Raw genomic sequence first — 20,748 nt, forward strand, 5'->3', positions numbered from 1 at the left:
GAGGAAGATGGAGTGACAGAGCACCCTGAAAGGAAATGACAGATTATCTCAGAGCTTCTGTCCATTTCCAAACGTAGTCATAAACCAATCTTCTGTAAAAAAAAAAAAAAAAGAGAAGAAAACCTTCACATCAGCGTGGCATGCAATGATATGAAGTACTATCCGCTCATCCTTTGTCACTTAACCATGGATATCTTTACTCAAAAGCCTTAAAAAGTCCTTTGATAGTATCTAGAGACCAATTTACAAAAATCTCCATGCTATTATTACTAAAAAGTGAAGGCACAATGCTGTCCTGTCTGTGACGACTGGGTCATCCTTAGAGGAGTGAGAGTTCGAGAGAATCCTCAGTCGTTACCTAAGGACACGCCACAGGCGAGTTATCGTCATCAGACCTCGCTAACTACATGTGGTCTCAGCTCCTCTGACAACGAAAGGGACCCATCAATGTTTCAGTCCGCAGAGAGTGCCTCAAAAAGGCCTTTAAAGTGAGTAAAACCCATTCTCTTTAATTCTGATTACACTCTAAAAGTGTCTTTAGCATGTGGCGGCTAAATTGGGCTATCAGCACTAAGTAGCGGCAGGGAAGAAAAGAACCAATTATGCCAGTCACAGCCAGATGATGATTCTCATCCTCACTGTCTCGTTCCCTCTCTCACACACACACACAGAGAGAGAGAAATATTACTCTTTTTATGCTGAGATAAAGAGACCACACACACACACACACACACACACAGCTGACATACATATGTGTTCCCACACTTCGCAGAACTAAAATATTAATGTTGCTGTATTTCTTTCTGCAAATATCAGAAATCTTTGTTTTATATAATAAAGAAATAAATCCTTCTCTCGCGGGTGAACCACAGCATTTGAATTTGGTCACATGGGATTTTTAGGTTCAGCTCCCCATACACAGTTCACACTGATCTCTACCTCCACGAAACTCTAAGTGTAATATCGGCTCGGAGCACTTTAACAACATAACAGGATTTTCATTGCATTACTGTAAAAAGCAATAACAAATAAAGTCAACGAATACAAAAAAAAACAGACACTTGTAACTATACATATTTTGTAATGCATTTAAAAGCAAATCAAATTCATTATTTAGCATTTCCTGTATCTTTCTAAGCACTACAGTAAACCTCTATGTTCATCCAGCCATGACAGGTCTTACAGTTGCTGATTTATGGTGTGTTGTGTTTATCTCTCACAGGCTCTAACACATCAACACATGTGTCACACTTTTAAGGATGTCAGTGAAAGATTAAAGTGCAGAATATTTGAGATCTGGTGAAAAAAATAAAATACAAAAAAAGCTAGGAAGAAGAACTAGAGAAAAAGAGAGCTGAAAAAGAGTAATGTAAGATTTAGGTCATTTTTTTGTTTTTTGCTGTTTTATTCCTTATAAGCCAAAGAAGTACTACAGGTTTTGACTGCTGTCAAGGAGAGAAAAACAAGGGAAGCACAGAAAAATCTAAATCAATAATGTCAATGTTTCCCCCCATTTAGCACTCTAGGTAGTCATTGTGCTCTGCTGTAGTGATAGCTGTTAAAAGATAAGTGGGCTGTGTCATTCCCAGACTGCTAGGCTGTTTACCCCTGAAACTCCCAGTGCGGGAGCTGCTGCTCACGCTCATTTACCTTACACACGACCAGGGGTAGGAAGCTGCCGCCGGCAATCTGTGCACACTGCAAAATAAACCACTAGAAATAGTGTATGGGAGACAGAGAGAGAGAGAGAGACAGAGAGAGAGAGAGAGAGAGAGAAAGAGAAAGGGAGAAGCAATTTACAGATAATGGACTGCTTCTAGTTTAGAGTTTCAGTAAAGACCCTCAACCTGTAGAAGAAGCAGCCTTTATTTGTCACTTATACATCACAGCTCAATGCATTTCTTTTCTTCACATACTGTTAGAAAGCTAAGGTCAGAGTGCAGGGTCAGCCGTGATACAGCACTCCAGGAGCAGAGAGGGTTAAGAGTCTTGCTCAAGGGCCCAACTGTTATTCTGATCTGCAACCCTGTTGAGCCACCACTGCCTTTTCCAGCCTGATGCCTTATGAAGCCATCATGGCTTTCAGATTTTTCAGATTAATATTAATAGATGACTAGATGTAAAAATGACTTCAGTTGAAAGCTGTAACTGCTTGAATGTTTAGCCAGTGGTGGGTAATTTCATTTAATTCTATTATAGTCAAGGGCGTTCTCCAAGATTCATGGTTCTTAAAGATAAGAAAATAATTAATATATGCACAATTATATATGCAAATATTTTGAATTTAGCCTCAATATTAGATGTTGATTACTAATGAAATGCTATAATAACTGTATTATGATATTCAACATTGATGCATAATGTCCAAAAAAAAAGCAGAATATATTTTATTGCAGCAATTTTACTCCATAAAATAACTCTCTTTTCTTGATATACCTGAAGTATCAGTTATAATGTCAATTGTACAAGCCTTACATATGAGGTTTTTGTTGTCATCCAGAATTATTTTTGGTAACAGAAAATATATAGAAGATGCCAGTGTTCGTATGTTGACATTGTTAGATGGAGGGAATAGCAACAACTGTATTTTACAAGAGAGCATAATCAGCATTCATTGAAATAGCAGCAGGAGACGAGTTGTACACTGATAAGGACTCTAAAGCAGTGATTACCCAGAGTAAAGAAATATTACTGGAGAGTAATAATAATCATTAAAAGATTTACTAAGGCATTGTGTCAAATTAATGTTATTAAAAGCTATGAAATGAAATGAAATGCGGCATCCCTCAGATGTATGCATTACCATCTGTAATATTCTCTGTTATAGCTTTACTACCTTAAGAAGCTGATGATATGCATTATCCTGGCTCTCACTCTCTCTAACCTACAGTGTAAGTGAGAGTGCTACCTTTCAGTGTCTAGACCTATTGTCCCAATCCTCCACTCACACAACCCTGGAACTTCTCCAGAAACAAGCTTCAGTTAGGCTGCTGAAGTTGAACTAAACCCTCTCAGTATATCCCCCTTTGTCCTTCTTCTTCTCTCTGCTTTATTCTCCATTCTCCTCTGTCACTTTCCTGGGCTCTCTCTATTCCTTATCTCCTTCTCACAAGAGCTTCCCCAGTCTGCGCTGTTTAGCAGACTGTCACTGTCCAAGCACTGTTTCAGAAAAGCACCTCACACACACACACACACACATACACACACACACACACACACACACACATCATCCCCCCAAAACATCCCAAGACCATGTGACCTACTTCCCGACACCACAACAAATCCAGTGATCTTGTATAATGACAAGAAAATCTAAATCAGGATTCCAGCTACAATTACTCTTCACCTTCCTTCCTCTGTCATGCCTTTTCTCCCTGTTTCTTTCCTTCTTTCTCTCTCTCTCTCTCAACCTCATGCACTAACAGCCTGTGTGAGTGTGAGCTGTCCTCGGGCACCGAATGTGCTGCTCAGTGCCATGCCAAGCTCGGCGAGTATACACTACTGAACAAAAAAAGGAATGCTCTAAATCACCTCAGTAATCCATACTGACAAGAGCAAGACAAGATTAAGTTCAGTCGTTAAATATACGCCCTCTTCCTACCACACTTCCTAATGTCTTTTTTTTGTACTGTAAAGATGAAAACACTGTACATTGCTTCGAAAAGCTTCTCCAATGTCGTATTAAAGTGCCTTTAAATATTATTTATAAAACACTCATGAAAGGTGGAAAAGTAGTTTTTAGTCAAATTAAGTACTGCAGTATTACAGGGAGAAGGGATGCAGATGAAATACAATAATAGATGACAGTGCAGTGGGTTGAGATAGCTGAGGAGTAGCAATTTTACACAATCTTTTTCTAAAAATAAAAACAGAAAAATGGGAACTTTGAAGGGAACTCATTCTCCTCTGCTCTACACAGGATAGTGGAAATTACAGTATGAAGAGTAAGATAGAGGAGAAGTTAACAATCTCAAACAGACTTGTCCAAGGAACAATGAGGATTGGCGTGAGAAGTGTACCTGAAAACGTCAGGAGAAAAAAGTTCAATATAAACAGAATGAAAGTGAACACAAAAACGTCCAGGGTGCCAACTAAATGGTCCAGAAAAGGTCCCAATTTCATGCAGGGACTGGCAGTCAAGCTAATGTGTAGCTAATTAGCTAAAATCACAGCATAGCAGGAGTTTAAAAGGAGGTGAGGATTGCGTATGATGTGGTCTCCAGGCAGCCATGAGTGTCAGTAGAGTGAACAGCACACTGGCTCTAAATGTTTCACTATAAAAAAAATAGTAGGTAATAACATGTTGAGATTCATATGATAGACCTTTTAACCTGTAATACATGTGTAGAATAAATATTTTTGTCTGTATCACTAACTGGCATGTCTGTAACTGACAAACCATATTTGTCGACACTATTTTGTGTATCTATCCTGTACTGTTTTGTTTTGTATTATCTGTTGTCTTTTTGTCTTTTCACAGTTTGCACTAGGCTGCACACGTTGCACTTCATGTGGCTAGGACAACTTACTTTCAGTCCTTAGCTCTGTGTTGTTTTGTAGCTCTGTGTTGTTTTATGTAGCTGCATTATCCTGGAGAAACGTTCTCTCATTTCACTGTGTGCTGCATGAACTATATGTGGTTGAAAAGACAATAAAAGCTTCTTGACTTTGCAAGTACATGTCAACCTAATCTAAATCCACCACATATGTACCATAGGGACAATAATCAGAATTTTTTTAGGTTTTCTCAACCAAAAATACGATTCATCAAATTACCCTTATAGTAGAAGTCTAAGGGTGGTCGCAGAACTTAATCATTAAAAAAGTAGAGTACATAAAGCTATATGCGGATACATAAAAACAAACTATTACAATCTAGACATGAGAGATTTTCTTACTTAACAAGCTGTTCATAATTCCTGTTCATACACTGCATTTGAATTTCAAATCTGATTGGTCAGAAGGTGAGAAAGTAGATCCAGTTGCAATTATTTATGGACTCAGATTAACTCATTATTGTTTCTATAGTAAAAAATAATTCACAAAGTCTTCGATGGCATACTGTACAGCTAATAACAAACGGTTTATGTTCTGTTCTGTTGAAATAGTGAAGGTTTCCATAAGGAGATGTTCGTGTAACATTTATGTAAGGAGTCTAAACTGTCAGAGCTTTGTAACAGTCAGTTAACTTACCTCTATGGAAATGTCTTCAGGAAAGAGAACTTCGTATTATTTAATTTCTGTAGGATTTTTATTTCTGTAGAGTAAAACACTTTGGACTGTGTAAGAATAATTAACTGGTAATAGCTCACCTATAACCGCACACCCTGTCATGTTTTATTTCTTACTAACCAACTACTGATGAGATAAGATAAAAATCCATCTTAGTTACTGCGTAGTTTTCATTATTAGGTCAAAAGTGCAATTAGTGCAATTAAAACTACAATTAGTACTATTTACTATATTAGACATATGGACTATACTGGTAGAGCAAAACAGAGAAGTGTAGTCTTATTCCTGACAAGATGGTTTTCTCAGATTTAGAGATTTATTTACCAACACCACTGACTGAGGAATTCCTGAGAGTTTTATTAAGTTGTTTATTGACTGCCCCAAGAAGTGCCCTTACACTTCTATTATAAATGAATTTAAAAAAAAAAAATAAAAAAAAAAAAACCCTGTCGATACAGGGATACATCAAACATCACATGCTTACACTTACAGCACACAGATCAGGTTGAAAATAACGAAGTTCTCCTTTAATTGAACTTTTCAATGACATACTTCTGGAGAACGTGATGAAACATGCGAGATGTGTGTGCATGTGTGTGTACTTGATCTAACACCTATTTCTCCCCCTACTTCTTTGCTGCCAGTGCTGGCAGAATGTATTAAAGTTTGATAAGGTTTGGACACAGGGTATACTTTCATCTCTCTCCCTCTCTTCCTGGGTCACCTCGGAACTGCCAAAAAGTCTGAAAACTCCAATGCAGGGCTCAGGCTTATTCCAAAGCTGTGTTTTTCAATTCTTCCACTCGGAGTCTATGAAGACCTCTATACACTAGCTCGTTGTCTTTATTCAAACCCGAGGAGAGGCTCAGTCTGCTTGCGAAGATAAATTGCCTTCTCTGCTGTTGAAACTCTGAGGAACCACTGACATTTTTATTCAATAAATGCTATTCAGTCAAATTTTGGTGTACAGTTTGCATAAGTAGCCACAAGCAGGACACCTGCTTGGCTAACTGTAACAGCTTCAGTCTCCACATAGACATTAGAGCTGCTGAGGCTGCTTTAGGAATTGCCATGTCTTTCTTACTAATCCTCAACCATGTGCCACTGGGTACTGAATGGGAAACGGCAGCCGCACAGAGTGTCATGCATCACAGGGTGCGTTGGAAAATCCTATAGAGGAATAATCTCTTTCACTGTAAGCACTGTAAGCAGTACAAACATACGTGCATGATCCAACATAAAAATATTTGCTTGAGTTAGTTTACTGAAGGGAGACATGTGAAGGCGCCATGAATGTGACTGAAAGGCTTTATGAGTGGAAAATGTCATTGTTTCAAAAAATGTGTGTATGTGTGTGTGTTTGCGCATGCGTGCGGGCATATGTGTGGGTTATTTGCAGAAAATTACCAATGAAAACTCTTCTTTGTGAATGTGCGCAGCCAGCTGGCCATGATAGCCAGTACTGCCCAGGGACTTAAGAGTGCCAAGCTGGCAGAGGGAGGGCAGCTCTGGGGCAGAGAGGACTGGCAGCTCCAGGCCTCCAGGGGGGACAGAGGAGCAGTGAGCCCATGGAGCAGTAACCTGCCCCCTGGGGGGGAGAAGGGGAGGAGATCTCAGCTGGGCGGAGAGCTCAGCCTGCCTCTCGAGGGCATCTCGCTGCTTTTGCTACATTGCTGTCATCTTGACCCACTGACTGCCCGTCGATCCTGGCACCGTGCCAAGCTGTAATGGCAGGCCGCACACAAAGGCACTCTGCCAGTGTCCTGCTGCAAGTCTGTGACTGGCAATGAATATAAAACAGCTATGTGTGTGTGTGTGTGTGTGTGTGTTTTCAGGCTGTTTGTGTCTTAGTCCATTAATCCAGCTAGACTAGATATCTGTGTATGTCAGTGTGAAAGGCAAGTGTGAGCCAGTGTTTAGTAGGTTTGGCCATGTGGGTATCTAGTAACATTCAAACTTAGTATGTCAGACACATTTTCCTTCCCGGAAAACTAAAGCCAATGTTTTACTGGAACACTTGTGCTTAGTTCAGTATCAAAGGTCTGTCATGTGCATACGCTCCATAGCAACAACTTTTAAACTTTCATTACAACATTCTACAATGTTTGGGATGTTCTACACCAACATATTTTAATAAAACTCAACCGCACGCTTTTTAAATATCGAATCCATTTATATGTAATATAAAATATTTGAATCCACATAAACATTTACAAAAACATTTTCCAACATGCATCAGCCATCATAAAGAATGTTTAATGAATGAATGCAATTCATTTTGAATTAAGCTGATTTTTTTAGCTCAAGCTGACACAACAGTTACTGTTGATATCAAGTTGATGTTAGTGATATGTACAGTAGTTAATACAGTATAATGGCACTTTCTGAACTGACATATTTTTTTTTATGACCCCTACCCTGTAAGTAATTGCTGTAAATTTGAGAGTAATTTACTGGCATATTAGGTTTGGTCAAATTAAAAGTAAACAACTGTAATAGTTAATGTTGCATAAAATAGCACATGACACTAAACTAAAGTTAAAGGACATGCCCAACAGCATTGGGATTTGAACACACAACCTTCTGCTTTGTGATTCAAAGCCTTAACCACCAAGATGCCCCAACACCAACTGATTCAATTATTTCTACTACTGACACCACTAAACGATTCCACTGAATTAATGCAAGCTAGTCAGACTATTTGTGGTGGCTCTGTGTTTATCACAGAAAATGTTTTGTGTTCAAATCCCAGCACCACCAAACTGCCTTGTTTAAGTCCTTCAGCAAGATCCTTCAGCTCAGTTGTATCCTGTGTCAAGCAAATGTGTTATTACGTGTATGTGTGTAATATATTATACTTCTTTATGATAAATGCTACATGTTTTACATTTGTTTACTGAAAATCTTTACTATACTTAATTCTGAAACCATATCGCCAGTAAATTACTGTACAATCTCTACTAATTTATTTACAGTGGTAGGTAAACTGTATTTCACTATTCATGTTTTGTTTTTCATTACAATGTCATGATTTTAACCATCAATTAGAGTAAATTTAGTTTGATGCTGTGATCAGCATTATGTAACTCAGGGTAGAATAGCAACACAATCATGTTCACATAAATCAACATCCTAAATAAGTGTCATAACATCATTTTATTTTAAACAAAAGGTCATCTGAACCTCAACCCGACACTGATAGCACTTTTTTTTTGTCACAGCAAACATTACATTAAATTACAAGAAATTATACATTTTACATCACATTTATTGTGGCTTTTACTTATTGAACATTTTGTCAAGGATTTTGTGTTTCTAGATCAACCTGATGTGCCTTGAAAACAAAGCAATTCTAATGTATGGTAGCTGAATTTTCATTTGTGACTGGCAGGTATTAATGTTTAATAATAATTCAAAAATAACAACAACAATAATAAAAATCATCATGATCATCATCATCATGTTCAGAAAAACGATACAATACCAGTAGTTACAGTACCCCTTGCTGAACTAGAAAAGAAACAATAATAGTGGCTCACATCCTTTTACTTTTAAGCTAATGCACTTTTTCAGCAATCTGAATATTTTATTCATGTTAACTCAGTGTTTTAACTAGTCAACAGTCTTTGAAAGAAGGTGAATTGGTTCAAAAAGTAAGGCGCATTGAAATGAATATTTTCATCAATCAATGATGAGGGATCACTAGTGACAAACAGACACACACAGGTGTCAAGTGCAAGCTGAAGATCATTTCTTAATATATATGTACATATAAAATATATAACTTATTAGCGTTGGTTTTTTGTATACTGTTGTTCCAATTTGTCCATATGTCTAGACATCTTTCTCATTCCCATTCTTCTTGATCTCCATGAGACCTGCTTCTCTCCATGGTAGCGTGTCATTCTGCCAGAAGAGACCAGTTGTTTTGACTCGTCCTAAACTAGTTTCCACCATCATTATCTCTCACCTTCAGTTTTTTTTTTTTTTTTTTACCAGCGATTATTTGATTTCAGTCTCTTCTCCATCTGCTGGAGTATTCTGACACAGGAAAATAGAGAAATGTGCACTTTAACTATAAAGCTGCCTAACCACGCTGTTGCACTAATATTACTAAAATAATGATGTCCGCATGTGTGATGTGATGCGCTGGCTTTCTACTAGAAATACATTTGATGCAAAATTAATTTTGTTATTTGTGTTGTGTGTGTGTGTATATGTGTGTGTGTGTGTATGTGTGTGTGTGTATGCTCTTGGAATGGTGGCCTGAGGCCCAGTGCTGCGTCTCATAGATAAAGCCTCCAAACTTGTGAAAGCCGTGCTGTGAGGGGGCCCTCTCTATCACCGTGGCAACCCCAGAACATTCCCGTGGTTTCCTTCGCCACCTCTTTTGGGCTTTCATCATGGCACTGAAGAGATTGCCTGCCCCATCCCCCTTTCCCTCACACGCACACACATCATTTCCTCTCCTATCTCCATCAAAAGTCCTCAGTATAAAAATAAAGAAACTGTTTGCCCAGTCTGGAGGACTGCAGCACAGAAGAAGCGAGAGCTTTTTAAAGTACAGCTTAACAACTCAGCATGACACAGCACACATGAGAGCGCTCCCTGAGTTCAAATCAAGTGCTTTTAGATTATTTCTACTCCATTTCAACTCTGCCGAGTCTGCTGCTGCTGAAATGTACTGCAAGCAAAGGTGTGTGTGTGCTTCTTGCATATTTTTTCCCTCCTTCAATGAGCATGCTATGTGTAACATTGCTTGTGTGGTGCATCTGGACAGAAAAGCATTACAAGTGTAAAATGGTGTCTTCCCATCCATCCGTGGTTTCTAGGCACAGTGGGAGTAATTGCATTGTGTTTCACTGAGCTGTCCCTCATGGCTCAGCATTGTGTTCCAGCCTGCCTTCCTCGATCTTTTAACTCTGGGAGCTTTCTGAGCAGAACAAGTGCCCCCTTTCCATTCAGCTTAGCGTGACCCCAAGACCTCTTCTCACACCCCTTTCCCCTCAACACCATCCCTCTCCCAGGCCCTGTTCCACCTCTTGAGTTTTCCCTCCAATCTCCACATGCACCTGTTATGTGCTGTTAGGCCTTGCCATAAAACTTACCTCAGCATCACAAAACTCACACAACTCCCTCCTTAACCTATGCCCAATTTTCTGAGTGCTAACTAAGATCTCTCTTTTTCTCTTGTGTGCTCACGATTTGGGAGGACTTCAGACAGGCTGACCTATTGTGGAGAGGCTGTGCCTTTGACCCGGTGCCTGAGTGAGGGCATTCCCTTCTTTGTCCCCTCATTATAGCGAGCCATCTTTAAGCAGGGCCACGGTGCTCCTGCGTTCCCACGGCAACCCATCCACCCGAGGCCTGCACCCCGCCAGGGGTACGTATGAGGTAATGTTTACTGAGCAAATCCTGATCACTCCACCAGCCAGGCCTCGCTCTTAATGAAAAGATCCTGCAGGAGCCAGCAGCTAGAATGACAAGCTAAAGCCCTGTCTGATGTTCAAAGTAAAACAGTGGGAACTACAGTAGAAAAAGGGAGGGATTAAGAGAGATAGAGAGTGGGAGATGAGGAGAGGCAGAATAAGAGTACTGCAGTGTGTGTGCGTGTGTGTGTGTGTGAGAGAGAGAGAGAGAGAGAGAACTATGAGAAGAAGGAGTGCAGTAATTGAGTGTGGTGCAGTGCCTTGATTAATATATATAAAAAAAGAAAAAAACCCTATATATTATATTTCATTGTGTCTGATTGCACATTTCAAATATGGAAATGCACTATTGCGCTATTTAATTCTTTTAATGCTGTTTTTTCAGATACAGCATTCTTTCTGTTTTGGTCTTTGCTGAGAATTGAAGCAGATTGAAAACACAACTACTCCAAAGAAACAACAACAAATTCTAAAAGTGCAGGCAGGGGTGGAAAATACTTGAGTAATTACACTTCATTACTGTAGCTAAGGATTATTTTGGTGATTTACTGAGTGTTATTGAATTGAATATTTGTACTCTTGAGTAACTACATTTGCAAGAAGACTAGATGTCTAAATGTCACCAAGTTAGTGTGTTGCTAAAGCCAAGTTAGACTAGGATTGATCCTGATAGCTAATGGAATTGGCCAGGAAGTAAGTCAAATTCAAAGACCTTGCCAAGATTGATGTTTTCAGGAAAAAAACAACATAAAAGCTTATAACAGTCTAAGATAAACGTTAGTTTTCACATTAAAACATTACTTAGTTTAATCAGTTGAAAATGTTCAAAACACACTTAAATTAGTAGTTTCATTTTCTTTTCACTTGCATATATTTCAATAGATATTTCCTTTTTAATAACATTTAGACAAATTATCTCTACATTCACTTAGATATAATACCACACCTGAGGGTAGCTCCTCACTGAGCATCACTTGCTTGTTGCTTGTTACAAGGAAAAAGTCTGCACTTTTTAAATATCTGTTTATAAGTAGGAAAAATGTGTTCTGAATAACCGACTTCTGTTCAACAAGACAGACTTCATGTTAGAACTAGAATGAATCTCCTTGGGACACACTTTTTGACCGTATAATGCACAGTTATAGAAGGGAAATTATTTTACATTCGCACTATCCTTTATGAGTCTCGTTCCTGTCAAGGTTTCTTCCTCATATCATCTTGGAGTTTTTCCGTACCACCTCTGACTTGCTCTTTAGATATACAGTTAAATTTTTGTTTGAATACATATAAAATTTTTATACTGAATTTAGAGATTTCTGTAAGTTGAATTGAATATTAATATTAATGCTGTGAATTCTGAATATCATCATTTTAATCCCGGCCCAAAAAACATTATTATACTTATTGATACATACTCAGAGTATACATAATCAGTATACTGTTCTTATTTAGGCTCATATTTCCTCTTACTGTAAACAGTCTCTCAGACAGACATGATTTGGTTTTGCTGTTGTATTTCTTGAACTGATGTTGAATTGATTGTTCATTTGAATGATTGTCCTAGCTGGGAGATTTTTATAATTTTATAATTATTGAACTTCAAATTTGTGTAGGGTAAAAATCCCTTGAAAATCTGGTTCCATACACGGATACAAAAATCATATATATGAAAAATAGTTGGGGGCTGAATACCATGCGTTTGCGTGTGTGTGTGTGGGGCCCACATAACTCTACTCGATAACTAGCATTACCTGGCATCTTCATAATTTATAAGTTACTTATCAGTAAATAATAACACATTATATCAATACAGAGAACAGCTGAGAGTGAAAAGCAGTATCTCAAACTTCATTTCCTACTCCCTGGAGGAGATGTAACAAAGATACGATGAGAGCAAGAAGAAGGCATGTGCCTGAGAGACACAGAAGGGAGTGGAGCAACTGACATCGCTCTCCTCGTCGCGGCCTGCTAGATATTTTTAACATGTTGATGCCTGAAGCTCAGACTCTCTCTCACAGATCATGTGGAGTTTCGTCAGGAAATACACACAGCCGCCTTCTCCCCACTACAGCAAGCATGCAGTCAACAAACACTGAAACACAAAACTCACTCATACTGTATGTCGTGTGTATATATATATATATAGTCTCTCCCTACTGGGAACTTTACTTGTAGCAATCTCTGAATGTGTATAAACACACAAACACACATTTCAGTTTGAATACGGTATATTATTAAACTGTTTAAAAATCATGAGAGATAATAGAAATAAAACAGTCAAGTGTCTTCAGAAAATAGGACCCATTGACATTGATATTGTCTGTGAATCTGTGAAATTGAGGAAAATTGGTCAAGTGTCACTCATAGAGGGTAAATGGAAAAGCTTTACTTCTGTAAGAACAGAATCAGACATTTTATATAATATTTTATATATATTTCCTATTACATTGTGAGTAGACAGACAGTACAGAAGCCCCTGACAGAATAAAAGCTACTAATATGCATTATTTCATGAAGAGAGGTAAGTGTAATCTAATAGAAAGGGTTGTGTGTAAGTGTATCTGAATTACGAGGGCACTGAGCAGACATAATTAAGTGCATCCTATTAGAAGGAAACTCATTATAATGGTAATTACAGTACAACTACTGTAGCACAGTCACCTGCTATATCATCTACTTATTATGACCATGCTTCCTGCCTTTATCTTTTCTCCAAATGCCAAACAACTGGGTCCAGAAGTCTTTGGACAATTTTCGAATTTTGCTTCTGTACACCACCGCCACAGAGGATTTGAAGTGGAGCAATTGATGTGTGATTGAAGTATAGACCTTCGGCTTTGAATTCAAGGTGTGTAACAAAAAAGGTGTGTTTCATATAACTGTTTAGGAAGTACAGTCATATTTTTCAGGAGGTAAAGTGTTTTGGAGTTGATTCCAAGTGTTGAACTGGCATTTGGTAGTTGTTTGTGGTAGAGGTTTTGATGCAAGTGAAAGTGGTAAACAAAACACAAAACAGACCTATCAGAGAGAGAGAGAGAGAGAGAGAGAGAGAGAGAGAACTCTAGTAGTGGCCAAATCAACAATTTAGTACATTCTTGCAAAGAAGAGATTCACTGGTGAGCTCAACAGCACCAAAAGTCCTGGAAGATCATGAAAGACAAGTAAAGTGGGTGATCTCAGAATTCTTTACTTAATTGCTGAAGAAAAATCTAGCCAAGTGAAGAACACTCAGGAGGTAGGTATCATTGTCAAAGTCTACAATCAATAGAAGACTTCATGATTGTAAATGCAGAGGGTTTAACTCAACATGCAAACCACTGGTAACTGGTGCATTAGCTAGGAAACATCTAAAAAGGCTGCCTAGATCTGGAACAAGATTCATTCGACAGATGAAACCAAGATGAACTTGTAGCAGAATAATGGGAAGAGAAGAAGAGGAGAAAGAAAGGATGAGCTCATGAAAGCAAAGCACATCATCTGTGAAACATGATGGAGGCAGTGTTATGGCATGGCCATGCATGGCTGCTAATGGAACTGAGTTTATTGATGATGTGACTGCTGATAGAAGAAGCAGGATGAATTGTGAATTGTGAGTTCAAATCCCAGAGCCACCAAGCTGCCACTGCTGGGCCCTCAGCAAGGCAAAAGATAAAAATGTAGGTCTGCTCAGATTCAGTCAAATGCTGCAAAACTGATATATACAGATGTATAATAACCCTAAACATACTGTGAAAGCAACCCTAATGTTTCTTAATGCAAAGGAATAAAATGTTCTTAAATGTCACCTGACCTCAACCCATGTGTGCAGGCTTTTCACTTCATGAAAATAAAACTGAAGGCAGAAAGACCCATAAATCAGAAGCAACTGAAGGCAGCTACAGTGAAGACCTGACAGAGCATCTCAAGGGAGGAAACAGCATTTGAGGATGTTCATGGGTTCCAGACTTAGCATTCAAATATTAAAAATAATCTTTAAAAATAGTCTACCCTTCAATCACATCATGATTACATGATTTCCAATTCACTGCCATGGTATCCAGAGGCAACTTATGTCAATATCTAATGCATGTATTTATTTAAATACAGTATATATGTGTGTGTTTATATACAGTGTGTGTGTGTGTATACAAGTATGTATTCTTAATGTGATCTGTAACTACACAGCCTTATTGAGTCAGATCAAACACATTTAATGAACACTGATTCACTCATATAACGATTGGCCTTGAAGCAGCACATGCTCACCTCTTTTAGTCATACAGTGAAGGCATCTTAAGATTGTGTATTTACGAGTATGCCCTTGTCTTCCTTTATGAGATGGAGAAAGAGCGAACGCAGATGAGAGATAGATAGAGAGCTTTCCCAGCATGAACCAGGTCTTATCCACAGGCACCCGCAGACTGTTTATAACCACCATCTCAGGAGGAGGCAACTGCATCAGAGAGAGAGAGAGAGAGAGAGAGAGATGAGAAATGTGGAGAAAAGGGAGGAAGTCATCAAAGAGCAAGATGATAAAGGGGGAGCTGAGGAGAGAGGTGAAAAAGAGTACAAATACATTGCAGAGGCCAGGAAACAGAAAAATTAGCAAATGAGAACAATTGTGTGTTTTTTTCTCCATTTCCCTCTCGGTGGGCTTTCTAGTGGCATGCCTTTATCTACTTTCTTAGATAACTAAACAACTCATTTCATTGAATATTCTTAACCACTGTAATTACTGAGGATCCGTTAACAAGTTAGATTTTGAGCTCACTCTAAATGTATATTGCTTTCTAAAAGCTTGTGAGTATCAGCATGTGCACAGATTTACACACACACACACACACACACAAAGCAATATACAAACAGCAAAAGCTGGTTAAAAATATAAGATGCTCTGCACTGCCTGTTACCTGTTGACTAAGTCATACTCCTCACAAACCAACACTATAAGGTCTTTCCACAACGAAGAAGAAAATCATAAATCACCAGACATTAAGAACTCCCCTCTCCATTTTCAACTCATAACCTACTGAATGTTTATTAGACTTTAACCATACATTTTAATTAAGCACACAGGTCTAATTAGAAAGGAGAGCTGTTATGCTGTAGAAGGTTTGGTGAGAAGAATAAGAGTGTTATTCTAGCTGCTCATGACAGCAGCCATTCACTTTGTTCTAGAGGACAGCAGCCCTATAAAACTGTCACAAAATTTAACAGCCTATAAACAATGGCACACACACACACACACACACACACACTGGAAGAGAGAAGGGGACAGAGTCTCCTACTGAGTGTTGGCACAGTCGGGGCGTTGTTTGACAGAGACGTGGTGCTGGCTAATTTCCCCCAGCCTCTCTTTTTCTTATCATGACAGTGTGGCCTCTCAGCTAATAGCATGTTTTAATTATCCCTTAGTTCCCATGTTCCCCCTGTGACAGATACGCAAGGAGGAAATCCCTCCTGACCTTACTCACGTTACAACACTGCTACAGGGCTCATTTACTCTGCCTGTAACTTTCACTTACATAACATTTCTATATAACACTAGTGTTTTCATGTTAATTTCTTTTTTTAGATGCTTTTAGCTCGAATTTAGAATTCAGTCTAAATGTTGTTTCATTTTCCGTTTAATTATACATTTCATCAAAACATGCACTTGTCCTACTCCTGCCATTTTTCCACACTAAACTAGAACTCAGTTCTCATTAATGATTTTGATATGGCCATACCATCAATATATACATTTATGTACAATGCTTGAGTGTCCAGTGGTCACCTTTTCTCTCACACCTCACACACCACATCATCTGAGAGATTCTATAAGCCAGTGTACTGAGACAGGATGTATGAGCTCTTAGAGCATTACACTATTAGAGAGAGTCACCAACATTCATCAGTCACTAGATCACATCAGCATTTGAGGCTTGAGGGAGTCGAATTTTTTCTGTTTTTCCACTTTTTTAGGCATGCGCTTTTCTGCTTGTCTAAATAAAACCAGCAGTCAGAGAAGGTGACCTTTGACCTCCTCCTGCCAGCCTATTCAGCCGTGCCTCAGGCAATTATAGTACATGGGAAATTAGAGCAATACATTCAACACACACCTGTCTACAGGCACACACACACACACATTCACATACACAGAGATGAGAGGAAACAGCATTCAGGTCATTTATATGTGAAACAACAAGAGAACCAGAGAGAGAGAGAGAGAGAGAGAGACGGAAACAGATTCACTGAAGAAGCTGCTCTTTGTTGTCATATAGTTCAGGAGCAGATAAGATGGTCAACCTGTTTACAGCTCTGATTGGAATTACACAAGCAGACACCATCCCCCCTGCTGAGGTCCAAATGAGCAGGTCCAAAGGACAGGGAGAGCGGTTAAACGCTACTGAGGGGGAGCTCATTATCTGTGAATGGGGGTGATTAATGTGCGAAAATGAAGCTCGGCGGGATGCAGCGAGGGGCCACCGCTGCCTCTGACCCCCATTCACACCCAGGCATTCACCCAAGTGCTCCATGGGGAGGGAGCATTGCAACAAACACACACAATGCTGCCTTTTCTGTGTCTGATCTCCTATGTGAGTGTGAGGGACTGAGTTTGTGTCCCTCCCATTGTGTGTGTGTGTGTGTGCGTGTGTGTGTGTACTTACTGTGCCCGCACGGAGGGGTTACATCACTCTGAGAGGAGAGGACAGACAGAGGAGAAAGGGAGGAGGGGGTGGAAGCAGCTGCCAAACAGTATGCGACTCCACCCAGCTCCACTACACTAAAAACAGAATAGCACCACCTATTGGCTGCTTACTGTGAAAGGCAATAATGAGTGAGGACAGGAAAAGTTTTATTGTATTAAATCCTCTTAACAACCTTGACACTGATGTGGAATTTGAATTCCGAATGACCCGAAAAACAAAAAGCTGTCAATTCTCCTCAGACATCTATGAACTTAAGAGTTATTCGGAGCATAAACGTGTACATATGCCATATTTTAACAGAGTTATTGCAGCATCCAGTATGTGCGGAATAGCAGGCTGGTGAAGAACTGCTAGTATAAATAGTACAAGGGGTTAAAAGGTGGTGGAGAGGAGAAGGAGGAAGCTCTGGCAAGGTTGAAGGTCAAATGATGAGCGAATACAAAGCCATTACAAAGAAAGCACTTAGCTGGGGTCTGTTTGTGTAGGCAGTGCCAGGGTCAAGCACAGAGAGTGACTCACTCATACACACATGCACACAAATACACACACCCACACACAAAGACAGTGCCACAGAGACACACTCAAAGACCACTTCCTACTGACACACACACACACACACATAAAAAAAAGGAATATGCATGTGATTTCAGCAAACCTCTCCAACTGTCAATATCTCTTTGGGCATCATGCATGCATAATGCAAAGAAACACACAGCCCGTCTATCTCCTTCAGGCACGTACAGCAGTTACTGCAATATACACCCACATATGAAAATCACCGGAATCCACATGTCTGTTTTCTCCAAAAGTCATGAAGTAATAACCATTTGCTTTGGGATGTGGGCTGACCAAGAGCTGTTATCAAAACAGTATCACTGTGCATCCATTTGCATAATAGCAGGTTCACGAGCTTCTGGTTTCTGCAGTAAATGAAAAGTGATTGACAGAGAAGCAACACAGAGGAGGCAGTGTGGAGGAGGGAGACCTCATCATACTTACTCAGCATCAACCCTAGAACTTCATGTATATTAGCACATAGCAGCAATATGACAGGTCGCAGAGGGCACTTGACTTCTACTATAGCTGCACACTGTATATTACAGGAATGCAAATCAATGTGGCTTAATAAAAAGACATCCTGTCAAAGCAGCAAAATGTCACATGATCATAAGTCGGAAAATGAGGCGTAGATGTCATCACGGTCTGTTGCGCTGTAAATATAATTATACTGTGTTAACTTCTCCCTTTCTCTCAGTGTGCATGGTCATCACTAATAGCTGTCTCTGGAGGAACCACTGACTAATCGCTAAGTAATCAACAATGTTGTCAGATTGGTCTCCTGCCGCTTCCATGGCAATGTGTCAGACACAACAGGCTACCGAGAGTTTTTGGCTCAGGTTCCAAAAGCCTGTTTCCACTGCACCCAGAAGGCTTTGAAATCACAAAACCATGAGGCTTTGGATCCAAGCCCATGACTGTGCAGTTAATCCGCTAAATAAGGGACCCCATGCCAGGGGCCAGGGACTAAACATGGAGCCACATGGCACTGTGGTATAATGCACACACTGAAATCACCCAACTGAAGACACAGAAAGAGAGATAATGCCTTTGCACGTATGTAAAGAGATTACGTACACAGTAGGACAGTACAAGGATCATGTTTGAGTGCTTTAAACTTTCGAACCATGGCCCGAACTGCAGGATTGGTGAAAAAAATCTTTTAAAGATTTTTAATCTAACCAGGGATTTTCAACTCAGTACTCATTCACCGAGTGATCGCATTCTAGACTTAAATCTTTAGTTTACATGAACTTAGCACATTTCACCCTAGGACTTCATTACGCTGATTCTTTCATACCACAAGTCCGGCATCATTTTAAGCTGTCGCTGCTTCCAAAGCAAGCTGATCCAGCTCACAAAGGGCTCGATCACTATCTGGTGAAATGTATCGGTTATTGTTGGAGCCAGAACTGCACATTCAGTACCAGAGAAACAGGTGAGTCTCATAAAAAGCGACAGTGTGGTTCACGTTGATGAAATGTGTTCCAATATTGAGACCATACACACCTCACATTAGAGATGTAATTGAATACAAACACATAATTGGAATTGAACAGATAAAGCATCCAAACGATTGCACATACAGATAAGAAAATTAGGCCTTTTTGCCAGCTTCAGGGACTAGGATCCCACCAGATGAAACAAAAGAGTTTTTACTCTTATTTTGAGCTTTAAAGATCAAATTGCTGAAACTTGTATGGAAGGTTGCCAAGTTTCAACAAAAACCCACCTAGATATAATTCTTAGTCAGACTAAGAGAGAAGTTAATAAGGTAACAGTTGGACCTAAACACTTCTTTACTGAGCACCAACAAACAACCATCCATAATTTCATAATAAACACAATGTTGCACCATATTCTTGCATCGATAAAAGAGATATGCTTTGGTTTTTTGAAACACTGTTTCATATAGGTCATGCAGACTACATGCTGTGCACAGAGCTGCATTATCTCTGTGGTGTTCCTCTCAAAAAGTTCATTCATTTTAAAAGGATTGTGAAATTTGTAAGTTCATTGGACATGTTTCTTTGGGTGTGATCGTTCTCACTGAAATATTCTCCGAAAACCAAACTGGAATTATAGTGAAATGCTGCTTTATAAAGCTATCCTGTTTTTACTCCCAGCACCACTGCAAATTTGTTCCAGTTTTATTATTTTAGTCTGATGAGCCAATTTTTCTGATCTTTATGGAACATACCAAATCTAAAAATATTATGAGATGGTTATTCTGGTCAATCTAAATAACGGTTTCTTGATTTAGGGAAAACACTCTTGTTTTAAAAGACATTGTTGTTTTAGTTAGCTTTCTTACCAAGTCACATTAGACTTCTGGTTTAAGAGTGGAATAAAGCTATGTTCTGCAAATTTCTATTTTTTGTTCTAATTCTGTGAATGAAAATGAGGACTTCCCAACAGTATTTATTTGAGTGTTTTCCAGTGTTTCTTCTTTTCTTTCGGCTTTTCCGTTCAGGAGTCGCCACAGCAAATCATCTCTCTCCACCTCTCCCTATCTTCTGCATCCTCAACACTTCATAGCACCCACTAGCTCCATATCCTCATTTATTACATCCATATACCTCCTCTTTGTCCTTCCTCTTTGCCATCTGCCTGGCAGCTCCATGTCCAACATTCTCCTACCAATATACTCACTCTCCCTCCTCTGAACATGTCCAAACCATCTTAATCTGGCCTCCCTAACTCTGTCCCCAAATGTCCAACATGAGCTGTCCCTCTGATGTACTCGTTCCTAATCCTGTCCAACCTTGTCACTCCCAAACAGATCCTCAACATCTTCAGCTCTGCTACCTCCAGCTCTGACTCCTGACTCTTCTTCAGTGACACTGTCTCTAAACCAT

This window comes from Hemibagrus wyckioides, linkage group LG06, assembly GCF_019097595.1.
Source record: "Hemibagrus wyckioides isolate EC202008001 linkage group LG06, SWU_Hwy_1.0, whole genome shotgun sequence".
NCBI lineage: Eukaryota > Metazoa > Chordata > Actinopteri > Siluriformes > Bagridae > Hemibagrus > Hemibagrus wyckioides.